The sequence below is a fragment of the Microcaecilia unicolor genome, chromosome 6, assembly GCF_901765095.1.
Source record: "Microcaecilia unicolor chromosome 6, aMicUni1.1, whole genome shotgun sequence".
NCBI lineage: Eukaryota > Metazoa > Chordata > Amphibia > Gymnophiona > Siphonopidae > Microcaecilia > Microcaecilia unicolor.
Genome location: NC_044036.1, coordinates 145,255,817 through 145,277,069, shown reverse-complemented (window position 1 = coordinate 145,277,069; position 21,253 = coordinate 145,255,817). Strand labels below are relative to the sequence as shown.

The 21,253-nt window shown below is 39.9% G+C and overlaps 1 protein-coding gene across 8 annotated transcripts in view; it reads right to left on the bottom strand.

The window, feature by feature from the left end:
• FOXP1 (forkhead box P1) overlaps nt 1-21,253 on the bottom strand; it is an 801,754-nt gene that overhangs the window by 694,344 nt on the left and 86,157 nt on the right. For 7 of the 8 annotated variants that reach the window (XM_030208061.1, XM_030208060.1, XM_030208059.1 and 4 more), the window contains one exon: nt 9,224-9,349. The exons of the other annotated variant lie outside the window; for it this stretch is intronic. The gene's annotated coding sequence lies outside the window, so the exon portion shown is untranslated. The remainder of the gene's footprint in view (nt 1-9,223; nt 9,350-21,253) is intronic. 8 annotated transcript variants of the gene reach the window in all.

Below are 21,253 nucleotides of genomic sequence, written 5' to 3'. Positions count from 1 at the left end.
ATGCATCTTATTATGTAGAAGAATTCTCTTTCATTAGTTCAAGTTCTCTCCACCTATATTACAGAAATACATCTCTGAACCATCACCTTCAAGCCAATTCATTAGAACAATGTTGTGTCTTCTTCGCTTAATGTAATTCTTTTAATTGGAGCTTAATCTCACAGAATATTTAGTAGACTTTTTAATTGACATTTGTCTTAATTAATTGGTAACCATTACAGCTTTGTTTGAAGAATTTAAAAGTACATTTGATGTCGAGATTGGTCCAGCACTGCTGTGAGGGGCCTGCTGGGAACATTTCATCATCCGCAGTGCCCCTCCTGCCCCTCCGAGATGAGGGAAATGATGGACTCATTCTTAACTTCTAGAACTGCAGTACTAATGCATTCCATTAACACCACACAAATGTCATGTTAATTTCTGATCATCATCTTGTTCCGACAACTGTTTCCACGCTGGCAGCCAGCCAATTAGCTGTGCGGAAAAATATTCAGCCAATTATAAAACCTGAGCTAGGTTGAGGACTCCAGGGGAAGCAAAATAAAATGCTTTCAAAATACTTCAGAAATAAAAATGCAAGCAGACACCAGACTCATAAGCCAGTCTACATGTTAGGCAGCTGACAGGACTCGTAACCCTTTATTAAATCTGCCCACTCTGAGGTAGCAGCAAAGGTCCATATTTTTACCAATACCAAGTCCACTGTGTTATGAAAAAGACCAAAACACTTACAATAATTCACTCCGAAACATAAAATGCATCAGTTTATTAAATTGTTAAAATTACTTTTTTTTTGTAAATAAATAAATAAGAAATGCCACAACTTTGAAAATATGAAAGAACCCTATTGTTCTCGAGTTACAGATGATTTATGGCTATGGTCGGTAAATCATCCGTTATTTTTTTCCCACTGCAAAGCTTGGATCAGACAACTGTCCGATACGCATGTATTTGTGTGGATGCAAAACTTAATAGTCATTCCTGGCAACCTTATGTAAACTTGGAGTATGTATTACAAGCTTCAGTGCAGATTCAGACTTTAAATACAAAGTAATAATTTTGCCTTGTTCTGTCTTTCAGTCCATTTATTGTGCAGGCATAGTTATCTCTAATTTAAAAACATACACAGTGCCAATTTCCTGACTTTAAAATTTCCAACGATGAGCAATTTGTTCAGAGCTTTTATCTCCCTGTCTCATCTCATTATATTCTAGCATGCTGCAGTTTGGTAATTCACTACACAGGCTCCGTGTTCCAGTTAACCTTTGCTTGTTGTAAAGAGCTACACATATGAATGCTGTGGAGGGGGGGGGGTTGCTCTAAAATACAAATTTTACCTCTTTTTCTAAGTTCAGAGACAGCAATCAATGCTGAGCTAGAAAGTTATGAACACACCAAGATTCTCAATCAACTTCCAACTCTACCACCGGTACCACTTATTTTGATAGTTCTACCAGATGTACGCAGCACATGGCTCCCACTAAAAGACAGAATTACATTCAAAACTGTACCCTGGTTCATAGAATTATCCATGGCGAGGCCCCGATATGTCAGACCTTATAGACCTACCAGCAAGGAACGCAAAAAAATCATCACGCACATTCTTGAATCTCCATTACCCCAACTGCAAAGGACTTAAATATAAATCAATATATGCATCTAACTTTTCCTACATCTGCACGCAACTATGAAATGCTTTACCATTGGCCATAAAAAGAACTCACGATTTGGCAACCTTCCGGAAACTATTAAAGACTCCTGTTCAAAGAGACTTATCATTTAGACCCTCTTAAATGAACTGACATCACAACTTTACCAGAACAAGTTAACATTGAACTTTTCTCTCATTCATTTACATTAATCTCATTGACACTATTGAATGTTATATATTATGCTTGTTCTCAAATACCTGAAATGTATTGAACAGCTAATCATTTCTAACTTATTTTATATTTTCTGTACTTTATTTGCAATAATACTCTGTATTTTCATTCTGTTAATGGTGATCGCCATTATGGCATAATGTAAGCCACATTGAGCCTGCAAACAGGTGGGAAAATGTGGGATACAAATGCAACAAATAAATAAAATGTAAGAGAGAGTTCCTGCTCAACAGAGTTTACCATATAATCAAGAGACAAACTGAACACATAAGGGAATTACTTAAAGTGGAAATGATAAAACAGGCCTGGGTACTGAACAAGTGAACAGGTGACAGGAGTTAAAAATACAGCCTCAAAACGCTGGGATTTTAGCCTAGATTTGAAGATGGCCAGAGATGCAGCATGACGTACTGACTCAAAAAGTCTATTCCATGCGTATGTGCAGCAAAATAAAAGGAACGGAGCCCGGAGTTGACAGTGGAAGAAAAGGGTACAGAGATTTACCCAATGAATGGTGTTCCCGGGGACAAGTGTAGGGAGAGATAAGAGAGGAGAGGTACTGAGGAGCTGCAGAGTGAATGCACTTGTAAGTCAATAAGAGGAGTTTGAACTGTATGCGGAAATGGATAGGAAGCCAATGAAGTGACTTGAGAGGGCTAATATGAGCATAGCGACACTGGCAGAATATAAGTCGTACAGCAGAATTTTGAACAGATTGAAGGGGAGATAGATGGCTTAGTGGGAGGCCTGTGAGAAGCAAGTTGCAGTAGTCTGTCTGAGGTGACTAGTGTGGATAAGGGGTTTGGAAGTGTGCTCAGAAAGGAAAGGACGAATCTTGGTGATGATATAGAGAAAGAAACAACAGGTTTTAGCAGTTGGATATGTGCAGAGAGAGAGGTCAGATGACCCCCAGCTTACGAGCTGATGAGATATCCACAGAAATAGAGAAAGGGGGAAGAGATGAGGTGGGTTTAAGGGGAAGATAAGAAGCTCAGTCTTATCTTCTAGGATATGCAACATAAAATGTATTGTACTTTTTTTGAGATCTTGCCAGGTACTTGTGACCTTCGGTCTGTCCCAGTATGGCAATACTTATGTACTTATATGTCTTGGTCATGTTTAGATTCAGATGGTGGCAAGACATCCAGGCAACAATGTCAGGCAGGCAGGGTGAGACTTGGGTCTGGATTGCTGCTGAAATTTCTGGTGTGGAGAGGTAGATCTGGGAGTCATCAGTATAAAGGTGATACTGAAAACAATGGGAGGAGATCAGAGCACCAAGGGAAGAAGTACAGATAGAGAAAGGAAAAGGTCCCAAGACAGACTCCTGAGGTACATCAACTGATAGTGGGCTAGAAGGATCCACAACAGCATACACTAAAAGTGCAATGAGAGAGATAAGAAAACCAAGAAAGAACAGAGCCCTGGAATGCAAGCGAGGACAGCGTGTCAAGGAGTAAGTGGTGATCAACAGTGTCAACAGCAGCAGATAAATTGAGAAGGATGAGGATAGAATAGAGAACTTTGGATCTGGCCAGGAACAGGTCACTGGAGGAGACTTTAGCAAGGGCTGTTACAGTTGGTAGAAGACAGATTGAAGTGGAAAAAGAATAGTTCGAGATGAAAGAAAGTCAAGACAACAGCGGTTTACACAACCCAGAATCAAGGGCACAATGAGGCACAGTTGAACTTCCCACACAGAACGAGAACCTCACCTTTGAGAGCAAGGATATGAATGGAATAGGGTGAGCCAAAATTACTCGGTACTGACTCCGTTTTGAACACTTATCTGCAAACTTCTCCCGACAACACTTTTCCAGAAAGCTTAGCTTTCCTGCGCAGTTTTGTACATCCAGGCTACGCTCACTTACTGCCAAGAGGTTGTGATAATACTACTTGCAAGTTACAGTTAGCCTATGCCATGTTCAATGACACCTGCATGGTTAAGGGCTCGCACAGCAGAAATCCAAGATGGCATGCACTTCCCATTTCTGGTTATTTTATAGATGTGTTCAGTTAACGCACAAGAGCAGTCTCACTAATTTTTACATGACCATACCAATGTGTTCCACTTATATTTTATTGGCAATAAATACTATTAGTTATAATTGTTATGTAATGCCTTAACTCATGAACCTTACGTATTCTCTGGTGTTACTGGTTTGCCAAACAGAATTAAGTTTCTGCGTGCTGGAAAAAGATTAACCTACAAAAAATAAATTGTGTAAGGTAACATCTATATATTGGATGAATACATTTTTTAACCAGTTTCTAAAAGTTAATACTCCTTTCCCTGAGTCACCAAATTACTAAGGGGTCCTTTTTACTAAGGTGAACTGAAAAATGGCCTGCAGTCGTGTAGACGCATGTTTTGGGCATGCGCAGAATCATTTTTCAGCGCACCTGCAAAAAAAAAAAAAAAAAAACACTTTATATTTTTGCCAAAAACAGACATGCGGCAACACAAAAAATGCTATGCGTCCATTTTGGGTCTAAGACCTCACTGCCAACCGTTGACCAGACGGTAAAGTCTCACGCAGTAACCAGACGGTAATAACCTCGTGCACCAAATGCCACTCGGTGTGCGTAGCTGACACGCGCCAGAAACTAAAAAATAGTTTTCAGACGCATGCAAAACATGAAATTACCTCAAGGGCCACATGGTAGCCATGCGTTAACTCCATTTTGGCACATGTTTGGCATGCGTAGACGCTTATGCAGCTTAGTAAAAGGCCCCTAAGTAATCTCTTACAAGACATATAGAAAACCTAAACAGGCCTTTCAGAGCTGAGCTCCAAAAATAAAGATTTGAATTTAGTCATAAAGTGATTCTTTGTTATCCTGCTCCGTCATTTTCTCTCACCATAGCATCACTACTGGAAAGTAATATCCCACTATTCCACTTTTGTGGGCTTCCCACAGAATGCTGCGCTATGTGATTTTTGACATTAAACCTAGCTTTTTAACCAGGCATATTCAGATTGATTAAGGGGAGGGGGGGGGGGTCTTTTGGGGGTTGCAGCCTACCAGTTCCTGTGCTGAATGTTGATTCTTCTGTATTTCTCTGTCATTATGATTAAGTTAAGTTCTTTCCTATCAGGATTTGTAGTTCCAATTCTTTTTAGACTGCAAACCACCATCCTATGCTGTTGGCTAAAGGCAGTATAATAAATTGGAACTAAGGGGTCCTTTTACTAAGCCATGTAGGTGGCTACGCGCGCCATTTGGAGTTACCACTCAGCTACTGCATGGCCTTTGTGGTAATTTCACTTTTGACGTGCGTCCAATACATGCGTCCAAAAAATATTTATTTTCTGGCGCGCGTCAAGTGACATTCTACATGCGTAGGTCATTACCACCCGGTTAACGTGCGAGACCTTACTGCTAAGTCAATGGCTGGCGGTAAGGTCTCAGACCCAAAATGGACGCGCGCCAATTTTTATTTTGCGGAACATCGATTTTCGGCAAAAAAAATTTTAAAGGCATTTTTTTTAAAGGCGCGCAGAAAAATGGATCTGCGCATGCTCAAAAACATGTACCTACACTACCACAGGCCATTTTTCATTACATCTTAGTAAAAGGACCCCTCAATAAATAAAAGGCCAGGTAACTTTTTTTTTTTTTAAATTTTACAAGCAAAAGCCACTTTTTCTATTATTGAAGCCAGGAAAGAGTAGGTGTGCACCAGTAGTAATGGCACAGACTAAAGTAAAATGAATCTGGATGTTTCCTGATGGTACCGGACCCATGACAGAGGAATCCTATGACTTTTGGATGGACCTGAAGTTGGGATCTAACAGAGAATGAAAATACATAAGTACATAAGTATTGCCATACTGGGAAAGACGAAAAGGTCCATCAAGCCCAGCATCCTGTTTCCAACAGTGGCCAATCCAGATCACAAATACCTGGCAAGATCCCAAAAAAAGAACAAAACATTCTATGTTAAATTGTACAGCGCTGCGTAACCCTGGTAGCGCTTTAGAAATGTCAAGTAGTAGTAGTAGTATACTGCTTATCTCAGTGGATTTTCCTCTAGTCCATTTAATAACGGTCTATGGACTTTTCCTTAAGGAAGCCGTCTAAACCTTTTTCAAAATTCCGCTAAGCTAACTGCCTTTACCACAATCTCTGGCAATGAATTCCAGAGTTTAATTACACTGAGAAAGCATTCAGTGTGTACTGAAGCGAAAAAAAAAAAAAAAAAAAACAACTTTCCAATTAGAGAACAGAGCTAAAGTAAATTATTAGCACGTGAAGTCTGGAAATTATTTTCTCATGGCAGTTTACTACCTAAACAAAAGCATGTGGATGGTAATTCTCTTAAGTATACACGTCACATGCGTGTGTACAGCATCAAAATAAAATTCCACCTACGGGCTATTCTGTACATATGTGCATATCTTACACAGCGTGTATTTTACAGGCGAGTATACACACAAAGTCTAGAAACAGTGGACCAGATTCTACATAAGCCTAAAAAATCAGTGCGGAAAACATTTCCGCCTAAGCGTATTCTATTAAGTGGCACCTAGATTTAGGCGTGGTATATAGAATACGCTTAGTTGGTATCCCAGCACCTAAAACTACAGAAGCCTCTATTTAAACCCAACGAAAACGTGGCGGAAATCCTGGTGCATAGATTTAGGCACAGAGAGCCATATTCTACAACAATGTTAAGTAAATTTCAGAATGCCCATGAAACACCCATTTCCCCACCCATAACCATGCCCCTTTTTGTCTGCGCACTAAAATTTAGGTGCGGTGCATTACAGAATACGCTTGGGATGTTATGTGCGTAAATTCTAATTATCGCCAGTTAGTATTATTTATTTGTTGCGTTTGTATCCCCCATTTTCCCACCTTTTTGCAGGCTCAATGTGGCTTACAGTATGCCATGGTGGCTATCGCCATTTCCGGAATGAGAAATACAATGTGGAATTTCATTTAAGTACATAAATGATAGAGTAAGTTAGATAATCAGTTCATTTCCGGCGTGAGAGATTAGTTGATGAAGCGTTAACGTTCATTATTGAGAGAGTAATTTAAGAAGTCAGGTATAGAGAATTCAATTTTGTCTAGTTCTGGAACAGTTTCATTGTTTGGTGTTTAGGCAGGATCATTGTGGTATGCCTTTTTGAACAGGTTGTTTTTTAGTAATTTTTGGAAGATTGTTAGGTCATGCGTTGTTTTTATGACATTTGGTAGAGCGTTCCAGAGTTGTGTGCTAATGTAGGAAAAGCAGGATGCATATGTTGATTTATATTTAAGTCCTTTACAGCTGGGGTAGTGGAGATTCAGGAATGTGCGTACCGACCTTTTTGTGTTCCTGGTTGGTAAGTCTATAACGTCTGACATATATACTGGAGCCTCGCCGTGGATGATTTTATGGACCAGAGTACAGATTTTGAACGCAATTCGTTCTTTCAGTGGGAGCCAATGCAGTTTTTCTCTTAGGGATCTGGCACTTTCGTATTTCGCTTTTCCAAATACGAGTCTGGCTGCTGTGTTTTGGGCTGAAGTTTCTGAATGATTTGTTCTTTGCAGCCGGTGTAGATGGCATTACAGTAATCTAGGTGGCTTAGCACCATTGATTGAACCAGTCTGTGGAACATTTCTCTTGGGAAGAAAGGTTTTACTCTTTCGAGTTTCCACATTGAGTGGAACATTTTCTTTGTTATTTTTCGCATGACTTTCTAGTGTGAGATTTCGGTCAATTGTAACTCTGAGAATTTTCAGGCTGTCCGAGACAGGAAAGGAGTACTCCGGGGTGTTTATAGTGGTGGGTTTATTGCTTGTTAAGGATTGTTAACCATGTCGATAGGCTTGTTAAGCCAATTAAGTTACACGTGTTGTTACAGAATTCGCTTGTATTTTGGCACGGAACGCTAGGCGCACTATGCAGAATCCGGGGGGGTGTCAGCAGGACTCACATTTACACACATAACTGGCACCATACTGTAGGTTACATGTTTATCACCAGAACTTAGGCACAAACACATTTCTTCCAGCGATATGGGTAGCATAAGAGCTCACGTCTAATGTATAGGCTCGTATTTTCACTATTACATTAGTATTTTATAAAGCACCTACTTTCCTTTATAGAACAGGCTCGTACAAGGTGCCCCGTTATAAAATTTATCTCTAGAAGGGCAAACTAGATGACCACATTGCTCTTCTATCTGTTGTCATTCACTATACTACTGTGTTAGTTCTCGCAGTACGTAAGACGCCACAAGAGAATCCAATTGTTGAGAATAATCCTCTCACTTTCCCCCACCACAGTGTATTTTTGACGCTAGCATTATTCTCGGCAATTGGATTCCCTTGTGGTATTTTACAGTCAAGGTTGGCAGCTCACAAACTATCACCACCAAATGTTTGCGACACATTGTTTGCCTGACGCGGGCATCGTTTGCCGAAACAGGATCGTGTCGAGTCCTTGAATCCTTTTATCTGTACCATGAATGCTGGTTGATGAATTAAATAATAAAGGCTTTACCGATTTGTTGGTTTGGTTCCATCTACCTTATTGCTTCACTCTACTGTGTTAGTTCTACCATTCTTTTGCAAAATGTCAACAACTAATATTTTTCAATACAATGTATAAAAAAAAATTTTGAACATAAAACTAAAATTTCCTCTAACCCTTGGTTAAATTTTTCAGCTGAACAATCTCATTGTGTTGCTTTTCTCCTAAGTCAGAATTACCTGCATATGACTAGTTTCCCTCTTCCATTGATGTAAAAAAAAAAACACACACACACACACACACAAAGCTAGCATCACCAAAAAGCCGCACTATTTTTGGAAGTGTCCCCTGAGGCTGCAAATGGTTCCATTTCCCACCTTCCCCAATGTGCTGGACTATTTCTTAGGAAAGCTAAGAGCGCGGAAGGATAACTTAACAAAAGCAACAGGTAATCTTGAGTTATCATACAGTTCTACCGGCCAGAGTGGTCCTGGACAGAAAAATGCTTGCTGTGAGTGACGCTACCACCTTATTCTACCAACAAAATAATAAAATGACAATTTAAGGGGCCTACATGGGACTCAAGACAACTCTGGATTTTTTTTTTCTGATTTCAGCCCAATAATAATCTATCAAGGAGCAGAGAATTTGGTATCTACTTTATTGGTGCAGGTCGCAGTTAGATATGTCATGTCAAGTAAACAGACAACAGAAGACCATAAATAATTTTCTATAAGGACTAAGTCTTACAGGCAGGGTTATCCTGAATGTCAATTGACTTCAATAGGCGGGGTTACCTCAAGTTTAATGTAAATGAAATAAATATCTTATTTTAAAGAATGATACTTAAAAATATTTTCTAACTTACCGTTTTTACTTGTGAACAATACATCTATTTACTCATGGTACAGGACAATTCTGAAGCAAGACCAAAATCTTAACCATCACAGGTTTGCTGAAAGGTTCAAAAGGCCCAGAAAGAACATTCAGAATTCTGAAACATAAAAACAAGAAGTTGTTTTTTTCACCGTTTAGCTGAAATGTGAGCATGTCCAATACCCCACCACTTCCTTAAAAACAACAAGACAAAGAGACACATTCAAGAGGTGGGGAAAATACCTTTGCACAACAGCATCTCATTGTGGCACACGTTATGTCACACAAGGCATTTTTGCTCTTAAATGTATGATGAGTAGCTTATAAACATTTCACCTCGCTCTAAAAGAGAAGTGTAGTAAACAGAGTAAATTATATTATGCACTACAACACTTGGCTTAAGCTTGAAGATCATTCATTTCAATGGCTAAGTTTCATTGCCCTTAAAAACCGATTTTATTTTGGAAAACATCAAAAATACAAAAAGCAATAAGATTTATGAACAATGTCCACAGAGAATAAACAAAGTGAACATCATGCTGTTAACCTGTGTACAACCATTTTTGGGGCAGAAATGGCACCTCGTCTTCATGGAATCTTTTTCTCCGCTGGTGTGTCGACTCTCAAAGTTAGGAGTATGAATCCTTTGAATATTGGGCTCATAAATTTGGCCTATCTGAACATTTGTTTAGGGCTGAGTGCTTCAATTTTTACCCAAAGTTTCAATGAACTCTTGAACATTTAGGAGTTTAGAAATGGGTAGCAACAGGGGCAAATTTGAGGCAGGGAAAAGAAGATAGGAGATTAGCACTGTTTCTCAGCACTAGGCTCATAAATTACGCTCAAATCCAGGCTTCGTTTTTGAGCTCCTAAATTAAGATGAATTTTCAGCTGAAAAGTTATGCTTCAAAATTTGGATGAAAATAGGACACTAATTTAGGAGGCTAACTTAGGAGCTCAATGGTTCTTTTGGGTTTTTTTAATACTGGGCCCTATATTAATAACTAGGGATTTTAAAATTAACCAGCTGTTTCACATTTGAAATGGACAGTAATTAAAAAGAAAAGCGCACTGCGGCAAGATGGCGACTGAATAGGAAGCATTGGAAGCAGTTCCGGACTTACCAGCTCATTATTCCTAGTATCCGTTAATTTCTTACTCACAATAACGCCTAAGAGGAGAGGCAAACAACATGTCAGTCCTGCGACTCCTGTTTTGCCATGAGCTGGAACGATGGACCACTTCCTCTTACCAGGTGCAACTGTGGGGCTCTCTTCGCTGCCGGAAAGTTTGGAGAGAGGTCTCCCACTCTTCTGGCCTGAACAAGAAACATCTTTTAGCCCCGAAACGAGGGATCCTCCTCCTATGCCAGCGACAGCATCAAGTACAGCCCAGAGTGCCCTGGATGTACGAAAGACGACGGGGTTTCCTGGCGCGGGTGCCGAATCACTGCTGGAGACGCCGACAAGCCCCGCAGTGGAAACAGCGGGTGTGAGTAGAGGAGATAACGTCCCTGAAGATCGTGGGGCAGCGGGAATACAATCAGACTTGGCTCCTTTTCCTGACTTGGATTCACCAAGTAAGTCATATTTACCAGGGAGACCTCAAACAATAACATTGGACAATATATGGGAGGCACTAGGAGGACTGGAAGCCTCTTTTTCACAAAAATTTACCTATTTTAACCAGAAATTCAACTCTGACTCTAAAAAAATATCTGTAATAGATAAAAAGTTAATATCTCTGGGGAAAGAAGCTGAAGTTAATTCTAACATAATACAAAATTGTCAGCAGATTCAAATGAATCTAATTAAAGAAAACCTTTATCTACAAAACAGAATTGAAATATTAGAAAATTACCAACGTTCTAATATCCTCAGATTGATAAACTTTCCTAAACAAGTTTCCATCTCACCTTTGATAACTTTTAAACAATATTTGACTGAAATCCTGAAAATTCCAGAAAAAAATCACATCCTCCAATTTCAAAGATTTTCTACATAGAACCTTTTCAGAAGAAAGAACTCGAACAAGGAGAGAATGTGGTTGCCCCAATAGAAACTTTAGATCTGAATCTGACCCAAACAATTGAAGATGATAATGTGGGATTGATAACTGCTACACTCAAAGTGATATATTACAACCTGATAGAGACTGGATACTTAAACAATATTTTTAAATAGAGGACAAGATTTCCTGAGCTGCAAAATAAGAATGTATCCTGATGTCTCGAGAACCACACAAAAGAAAACACAAGAACTTCTTAAACTGAGGCCAAAGGCATTGCAAGTCGGCGCTTTATTTTGGCTGAACTTCCCTTGCAAGTGCGTAATAAAATTAAATTCTATTAAATATGTATTTTAGGCTAATTAAATAATTTTTTAGAAGCCAAACTGAGGGATTCACTGCTACCACCACCAAGGACTATAAAAACTTCAACTCCGTAATTAGTATAAGTGCACCAAGTTGCTCTTATCAGCCGCCTTATTCTAGAATTAGAAGTTTGATTCTGATTTGATATACTTAATTTCCTTAAATATTGTATGTAGCCCCAGAATTATGGACTAAAGATGAGCAAATAGTTTAAAATTTCATTTTACTATGTATTACATATTTTCCTTTTCATATTGATTATGTATTAACTAATAATCATCTTTTTATGAATTCAAGATGTATGCTTGATGTAACAGTAAAAAAATGTAATAAATAAAATAAAAAAAAAAAGACAAGCAAGGCATCCTACCACAGTCTAAAGAAACACAAGGCAGCATTAAATCTTTACACACTGGTCGCCCCTTACCAATTTACTTCAGTTAAATGAGTTTTCTTTGAAGTAGAAAACCACTTTGGGAATGCTGTGTAGGCACAGTTTTTATGCAGGGAGACCTAGGCCACGGACAGGAGCACCAGACACCTACCATCTGGTAGACCTTATACCAGTGAAATCATTAAAAAGAGATCAGTTTTTTTTTCTCTACCTCCATCTGCTGGTAGGAGGAAATAACACCCACTTAATTCAGAACAGTGCTGCTGATACTAAGGAAATGAGTTTCCCTTTAAGTAGAATACCACTTAGGGAATGCTCTGCTGGCACAGTGATCACAATTAGTCACGTGGAGGGGCATAATTGAACGAAAACGTCTATCTCCATGGGCGTTTATCTCCGAGAACGGGTCCGTGAAGGGGCGGACCGAACCGTATTTTCAAAAAAAATAGACGTCCATGTTTTATTCGACAATTTGTGAGCTGGGCGTTTTTGTTTTTCAGTGATAATGGAAAATGAAAGCGCCCAGCTCAAAAACGAATAAATCCAAGAAATTTGTTCGTGGGAGGGGCCAGGAGTCGTAGTGCACTGGTCCCCCTCACATGCCAGGACACCAACCGGGCACCCTAGGGGGCACTTTTACAAAAACAAAAAAAAAGGTAAAAGAGCTCCCAGGTGCATAGCATAGCACCCTTCCCTTGTGTGTTGAGCCCCCCAAATCACCCTCAAAACCCACTGCCCACAAGTCTACACCATTACTATAGCCCTAAGGGGTGAAGGGGGGCACCTACATGTGGGTACAGTGGGTTTGGGGGGGTTGGACGACTAAGCATTAAGCAGCACAATTGTAACAGGTAGGGGGGGATGGGCCTGGGTCCACCTGCCTGAAGTCCACTGCACCCCCTAACAACTGCTCCAGGGACCTGCATACTGCTGCCAGGGAGGTGGGTATGACATTTGAGGGTGAAAATAAAAAGTTGTGAAACATCATTTTTTTTGTGGTGGGAGGGGGTTAGTGACCACTGGGGGAGTCATGGGAGGTGATCCCTGATTCCCTCTGGTGGTAATCTGGTCATTTAGGGCACTTTTTGGGGCCTTATTCATGAAAAAACAGGGTCCAGGAAAAGTGCCCTAAATTCTAGCTACAAACACATACTTTTTGTCCATTATCGGTGAAAGGCGCCCATCTCTGTTTGGGTGATAACCACGCCCCAGTCCCGCCTTCACCACGCCCCCGTCAACTTTGTACGCTTCCACGATGGAGTGCAGTTGAAAACGTCCAAGTTCGGCTTTCGATTATACCACATTATTCGTTTTTGGGAGATAAACGCCTATCTCCCGATTTAGGTCGCAATATAGGCGTTTTTGTCTTTCAATTATAAGCTGGATAGCCTTTCTTCTCCAATGCCACCACACATATGCACACAAAGTAGGTCTATAGGGACTTGATCAAGTCTAAATGCTACCTGTCTTCTTCAATGATTTATCATGGTCTATCACTGCTTACTACTTTCTATGGATTCTAGCAGGTACCCATGTCTGTTTAATCATTCCCACAATAGATAATTCCCTAATCCCTTATTTGTCCCGTTTGTTTCGAACGGACTGTAAGCTCTGTTGTGCAGGGACTCTCTCATACATGTTTTAGTGTACAGCACTGCGTACGTCTAGTAGCGCTATAGAACTAAGTAGTAGTACTAGTGTGTCCCTGGAAATAGCTTATTCCAAAATTTTATTAACTGATGTAAATAGTAGGGGGGGGCTAACAGGACGAATGGCTGCTCATGAGTGGACAGTGCAAGTTAGGGACCCTTTTACTAAGGTGCACTGAAAAATGGCCTGCGGTAGTGTAGACATGTTTTGGGTGCACACAATCATTTTTCAGCGCATCTGCAAAAAAAAAAATGCTTTTTTTTTTTTTTTTTTTTTTTTTTTTATTGCTGAAAATGGACATGCGGCAAAATGAAAATTGCCGCATGTCCGTTTTGGGTCTGAGACCTTACCGCCAACCATTGACCTAGCAGTAAAGTCTCACACAGTAAGAGTCCAAGACAACAACAAGGCAGACGATCTGCAAGCTCCAAGATGGAAAAACAACAAAGCAGATCAGTAGAAGATAAACATAAATGTATTAAATGGAAACCAAGTGTTCAAATCAGCCCGACACAGGCCGTATTATGTTATTTGTCTTGTAGCCCCTGACGCAGCCCTGCTGGGCGAAACACGGCCTGTGTCGGGCTGATTTGAACACTTGGTTTCCATTTAATAAATTTATGTTTATCTTCTACTGATCTGCTTTGTTGTTTTTCCATCACACAGTAAGAGGGCAGTAATGATGTAAGCCAAATGCCACTTGGCGTGTGCCCAATACACACATCTGAAAGTAAAAATAATTTTTCAGACATGCGTTATTGGACACGCGCCAAAAATGAAATTACCGCAAGAGCCACACAGTAACTCCATTTTGGCGCACGTAGACAAGCAGCTTAGTAAAAGGGCCCCTTAATTTGTTCCTGTTACTTACAAGTGGTGTACAGTTCTAAAAGCAAGACTGAACCTAGAGAAAAACTGGACTCTTTACTTTTTATGATACAGTCCATCGGACCAAAACAAGAGTTCATCATAAATGTTGAGACAAATGAGCTTTGGAGATCACACGGGTCCTTTTGTCCAGAGGACACTGGAAAGCTCAAGTCCATCATTCTTGGTCCTTGTTACACGTCATTAGACAGACACATTTATGGTAGGTTCTGAAGACAGTAGGTCATTTTTGTCAGGTGTCAAAACAGTCTTAGGAGGCAGCATAATAAAACACTCTGGAGGCTGCCTCGATAATTAACCTTCAGCCTCCAAAGATAAAAGAAGAATCCAAACAAGTCAGTCTGCGCCTACCACGGGAAAAGAGCAGGTCCACAGTAGGAAACCAATGAGACTGAAAAAAAAATAAGCAACAAGCAGCAAGAAGAATCTATGCTGTCCATCCTTTAGCCACTGGAAAAAAAAAATGCACAGAGAATACAGTACAACTCGTATCCTTTGGCTGCCAAGCAGAACGGAGGATCCCCCACCGAGCATCCTATCCTATGATAAGAAATGGTGGTGGTTTTATTTCAGGCAGTCACAAAACAGGACTGAATCTTAAAATGGTCACCCTACAGAAACTGGGGGAAGGGGGGGGGATTAAATAAAAATGTCCTAATGTGCTCCATAATCTTCACAGCAAAGTTATGTCCTACGACTATCAATGAAGGAAGACCCCCAACTAGAAATGGATTTCTAGAACTCTCAACTCAAAACATCCAGAAGGCCAAAAGTAAGCCCTAGTGATGCAGGAAAAGATGTCTAAAAAGAAAATAAATATATTGCTAGGGTGACAGTTATTTATTTATTGCATTTGTATCCCACATTTTCCCACCTATTTGCAGGCTCAATATGGCTTACATAGTTTTATTAACATTGTCGTTCCAGGATATCAGGTACATTTAGTAATGTGCAGAGATTAAGTAACGGAAGAATCCTACAGCTTTGCTACCTATCCCAAGTCTACAACAGTGTTTACAACTTAAGCAGCAACATATATTGCAATAATGAACATATTCTCAAGAAAGGAATTGTTTAAAATTCTCCTGGCTACAGGGGAATCTATAATCACAACTTAGAAATTGTTTCAGTCATGTAGACACACAGCATAATGTCTCAATTCTTTAAACTTGGCTTTCCAAAAATATATACTTTAGGCATCTTACAGCATTTTTAGCATTCAGGAAATGTAAGCTCTTTGGGGCAGAGACCTGTGAATCAAAGTGGGTACCTGATGCAAGAAGGGATAATGTAGCCAATCGAAGATCACTAGGTCAGTTTAGGAAGCAGTATTTGGTTTTTAGCCCACTCCTTCTTTAAATCTATTTGCCACTGTCTGAAATAGAATCTTGTTTGACCAGGTAGACAGATTACATGTCTTTAAAAAACGAAATCCTGATTCAGAGTCTGCCCAAACATTGTGAGCAAAAGCTATTTGTCAGTGTGGTTCTAATGACAATGAAGTTGTCTTTCTCTGATTAGGCTGTAAATATGTCCCTGTGCCATTCGCAATATTAAGCAACTAGCATCATAAATTAAAACAGTAAAATATTTCAGAGAAAAATCTGAAAGTGATGAAACATTAATTGCTTCATATACAATCTGTTTTCACATGGATTTCAAAAGCAATATTATTACCCTGGGTGCTATCAAAAGGAATGAAGTCATCACCCCCTTCCTATTTACATTTTTAAATGCATATGCATCCCAGTTAGAAAATACTCATTTGTGCTCCTGCTTAACACAAAGCTGTCTGTGCACAGGTTTAGGAAACCCAAAACGCAAAAACCTGTCGAACAACTATGTTTGTGATGGAGCAGCAAAAGCTCCAGGGAGGAGACAGCTTACAAACAACCTGCACTTGTAAACAGGTACCTGGCTGCAGGGAGGTCGCTCCAGTTTTCAAACATTTTTATTTTCCTCTCTTCTGTTCAATTTTTTATCCCTTTAGCACGCTTTGCTTTGTAGAAATGTCAGCTGGGAACAGGGATGGAGCAGCTGCAGGTTCCCCGGGGCCAATGCCTAGCAAGTAATCAACTTGTTTACACAACACTGCCATGCAGAAAGCAAGAGGCATAGGGCCGCATTTAAAACAAAAGTGTTTTCAAAAACCAGCTAAAATTACAGAACTAGTACCGGTTGAAAAGAGACACACCACAGTTAGTTCAACCTGTTATACTGGAGATACCTTGAGAAGGGCAAAACCATGAAAAGTCCACAAACACAAGCGCTCATTTTAAAAGGATCAGGTGGAATTTACACACGTGAAAAGCTAGTTCACAAATATAAAAGAGGAGCATATACATCTTAAGCAGCAGTTTTAGAAAACCTGCTACCTACAGGTGCCTACCTGCGAACATATAGATTTTAAGGAAACAAGTTCCGGTAATGTTCTGGGTGAACTTTTAAAGTTGTGTATATTCCCCATTTTACAAAGGGAATACATGGGTTACTTAAAAAAAAAAAAATTTTCCCCAACAGCATTTACACCTGCTCTGAATCATGTGTAAGTGTGAGCAAACCATTTGGATCTTCTGAACAGTGAGTGAGGGAGCAATCGAAGAGCTTAGTTCCAAAACCCATTAAGCACACTGTCAAAACAAGTTTATGCCAGAAGCCCTGAATTCTATAAGCAGCACTCAAAATTGAAGTGCAAATTTGGGCATGTGCCCAATTTGATTGAACAAGCCAATTAGCACCAATAATTGGGCGCTAACCAATTATTGGCACTAATTAGAAATAAAATCACATTTATGTGCGCATCTTGCTAGGCAGTATTCTATCAAGGTGTGTGGATACGTTTTTAGGAGGCAGGTCTGGGGCGTTCACTATGATAGAATCCAGGAGATCTGTGCCCAGTTTAGGCATGGAAATTCCAAAACTGAACACAGATCACAGCGCCAAGCACTATTCCATACACAGATCCCAATTCGGAGAAACCATTTACATAATAGCGATCAGCGCTCATTTTTTTGGTGTCCAAATTTGGGCGCCATTTACTGAATCTAGTCCAAGACGTGTGAAATTTGCACTAAAAGGCATTTATTTGTAATGTATAAGATATTCAGTAAAAAATGGTTTTTGTCAACTAGAATTCTTGAAAATAAAAACATTTATCCAGAAAACAGCTTTTCACAGTTAAGTTCTGTAGCTAAGTTGTTCAGTTGTGTTTACCCTTTGGGTTTAAAAAAAAAAAAAAAAAAGCATTAACAGGCAAATTCAAGAAAAATCGTGTAAAATTAGGCACCTAAATTTGCGTGCTAACCACGGAATTCTATATATGGTGCCTTGATTTCCGCACGGAAATCGAAGCATGTTCTATGACAATGCTCGATTCTTTCAGACAGAGGCTTGGGATCTGCAGGCATAAGTCCTCCCTTATAACTACTCGGGTACATAAGTATTGCCATACTGGGGCAGACCAAAGGTCCATCAAGCCCAGCATCCTGTTTTCAACAGTGGCCAATCCCCCCTTTCATATATTTATTTTATTTGTTACATTTGTATCCCACCTTTTCCCACTTATTAGTAGGCTCGAGGTGGTTACAGACTCCGGTGTGAACAAATACAGTATAGGGGTACTATTCAGTGACAACTACAGTAAAGAAGTATTGGCAAATAGGTTGGGGTGATTCAAGCAAAATGTTAGGGTGTGATCATGTGTCGGGGTTGAAAACTGTCTGTTTCCTGATTAAAATGCCATATTTCATTGTTCGGTGTTTATATCAGATACTATGGGGTATGCCTTCTTGAACAGGTGAGTTTTTAGGTTTTTTTTCGGAATTCTAGATGAATATTCGTAGATTTCAGGCATTTTGGTAGAGAATTCCAGAGCTGTGTGCATATGTAAGAGAAACTTGATGCGTATATTGATTTATACGATATAAATTGGTTTATATATATCTCTACTCATCTCACCTAGTTCATTAATTAACAATGTCAGCCCTTAGTGGGGTCATGCACCAGTGCTTCACCCCAAATCATGCAATTACGGGGTTTTAATCTGGCCACTAGATATCACCGTTGTACAGTGACTGAGAGCCCTACCCCAGGGTCTGTGAACATTGTCTCTACAAAATCCTTGGCACTGATCCTCCATGTGATAATGAGATAAGTCCTGCCTCCAAACGGCAGTATGAGCTAGTGAGCCGGCCCTGGATTTGAAGCTCTAGTGTTCTAGGGGAGCTGAATGTGAAAAATCAGAATGCAGATTTGTGCATGCAGTGGGGACAAAACCAAGAATGAATCTGGCTCTTTAGTGGACCTCGGGTGGTGGGAGGCGGGGGCTGGTGGTTAGGAAGCGGGGATAGTGCTGAGCAGACTTATACGGTCTGTGCCAGAGCTGGTGGTGGGAGGCGGGGCAGACTTATACGGTCTGTGCCCTGAAGAGGACAGGTACAAATCAAAGTAGGGTATACACAAAGGTAGCACATATGAGTTTATCTTGTTGGGCAGACTGGATGGACCGTGCAGGTCTTTTTCTGCCGTCATCTACTATGTTACTTAACTTAATTGGTTAACTAGCTTTGTGGAGTTGAGGAGTGACCTAGTGGTTAGAGCACCGGTCTTGCAATCCAGAGGTGGCCAGTTCAAATCCCACTGCTGCTCCTTGTAATCTTGGGCAAGTCACTTAACCCTCCATTGCCTCAGGTACAAACTTAGATTGTGAGCTCTCCTGGGACAGACAAATATCCAGAGTACCTGAATGCAACTCACCTTGAGCTCCTACTGAAAAAGGTGTGAGCAAAATCTAAATAAATGAATAAATCATCAGTACTGTTAACTGGATATTAATAAACAATTATCAGCACTAAATTGGCATTAAGATTTACAGGCAAAACTCACTAAAAGAGTATTCTGTAACATGGTGCTCATAAATTCCAAGTCAGAGTTAAGAAGTTAGGCGTGGTTATGGGAGTGGAATAGGAAGGGTCGTGGGTGTTTCTAAGATCTATGTGCATTGTTATAGAATATACCCAACTCCACGCCTAGTTTACACCAGGTTTTAGTTAGTGTAATTGACCACGACTAAATTTAGATGCATGGTCAATTACAACAACAACTAAAACCTGGTGTAAACTAGGCTTGGAGTGGGTATATTCTAAAACAATGCACATAGATCTTAGAAGCACCCACTCCCATACTTTATAGAATACACTTTGATTTCCATGTAGAAATCAAGGTGCGATATATAGAATCTTGTCCTAAGTGTCAATTCTATAACCGTAATTAAGAGCTTACGTGTCATATTTATTTATTTGTTTGGATTTTGCTCACACCTTTTTCAGTAGTAGCTGAAGGTGAGTTACATTCAGGTACTCTGGATATTTCTCTGTCCCAGGAGGGCTCACAATCTGTTTGTACCTGAGGCAATGGAGGTCTGTCAGGTTCAGAGCCTGTGGGGATATTCATTGAGGATATGATGAAAACCTGACCTGCGGCTCTCGAGGACCAGAGTTGCCTACCCCTGCTCTATGCCATTGACTTTATTCCTAGAAATAATAGATAAAGCAAATCAGGAATAGAAATAGCACTTATTTAAAAGCTTTATTACCTGCACTGCATAGAATTCTAGATGGGAATACAGTGAACATACATAAACGAGGTAAATTTTCAATTAGTCCACTCAAATAATGGACTAACTATAAACACATGCACCAAAATGCTGAAAATAACCAAATATTTAATTAAGAATGCACAGCAGATGCACACCTCTTTTTGAACCCCCGTTCAGATACCCAGAGTAAAAACATTTATTTATTTTGTTACACCACCTTTCAAGGTCAATATTATAACCACCCAGGAAATTATATAACAAAAACATTCAACTCATGATATGACAGACACATTCAATAGGGAAGAAAGTGAATCGTACAACAATATTTCTTCCAAAACACAACAAGGAAAATAAAAACAGAGCTGTGATATCTGCCCTAAACTAATAAAATAAAAACAGAAAGACAAAACATCTCATTATTTACTCTACAATAAACAGGTTAACCATTAGAGACCTAACAGAAAAAGCAACTGATGCTAGTCTAAGTGAAAGGTCTGCCTAAATATCCACATTTTCAAACTTCACAAATTTAAAAATGAAATACATTTGTGAAGTTCATCTTAAGCCAGCTACACAACTATCTGGATTCAGTTCACACTTTTCAGTCATAGGAGCTAGCGTTGTGAGTGCTCAGCAGCCCCAATACTGAGACAAGTCCTTCACTGTGTCCAGGGAGCGGTAAATTTGCAGTGTGTTTGGTACTGCTCAATCATTTTGAAATGTTGGTGCATATGCTTTCAACAGCAGAACAAGGGAAATAACATTCAGGCCCAGCAGGTATTTCTCTGACCCCAGAGGACGTAAAATCAAAGGGCTGCTTTTACTAAAGCTTAACGTGTGCTAACGGAATTAGAGCACATTAAATGCTATGAAAACTATTTTATTCTTATGGGCTTCTTAGCTTTTAATGCGCGCCAATTCCATTACCATGTGCTAAACTTAATAAAAGTTGGTACCTAAGGGAATGGAGGGTTCCGTGACTTGCCTAGTGGGATTTGAACTGGGCTTCTCTGGTTCTCAGCCCATTAGGCTCCTCCTCCAGCACAACTCGGATCAACCCACTGGCACTGCCACCTGGGTCTAATTCCTGAGCCAAGACTCTGCTCCCTAGATCTGTTAGA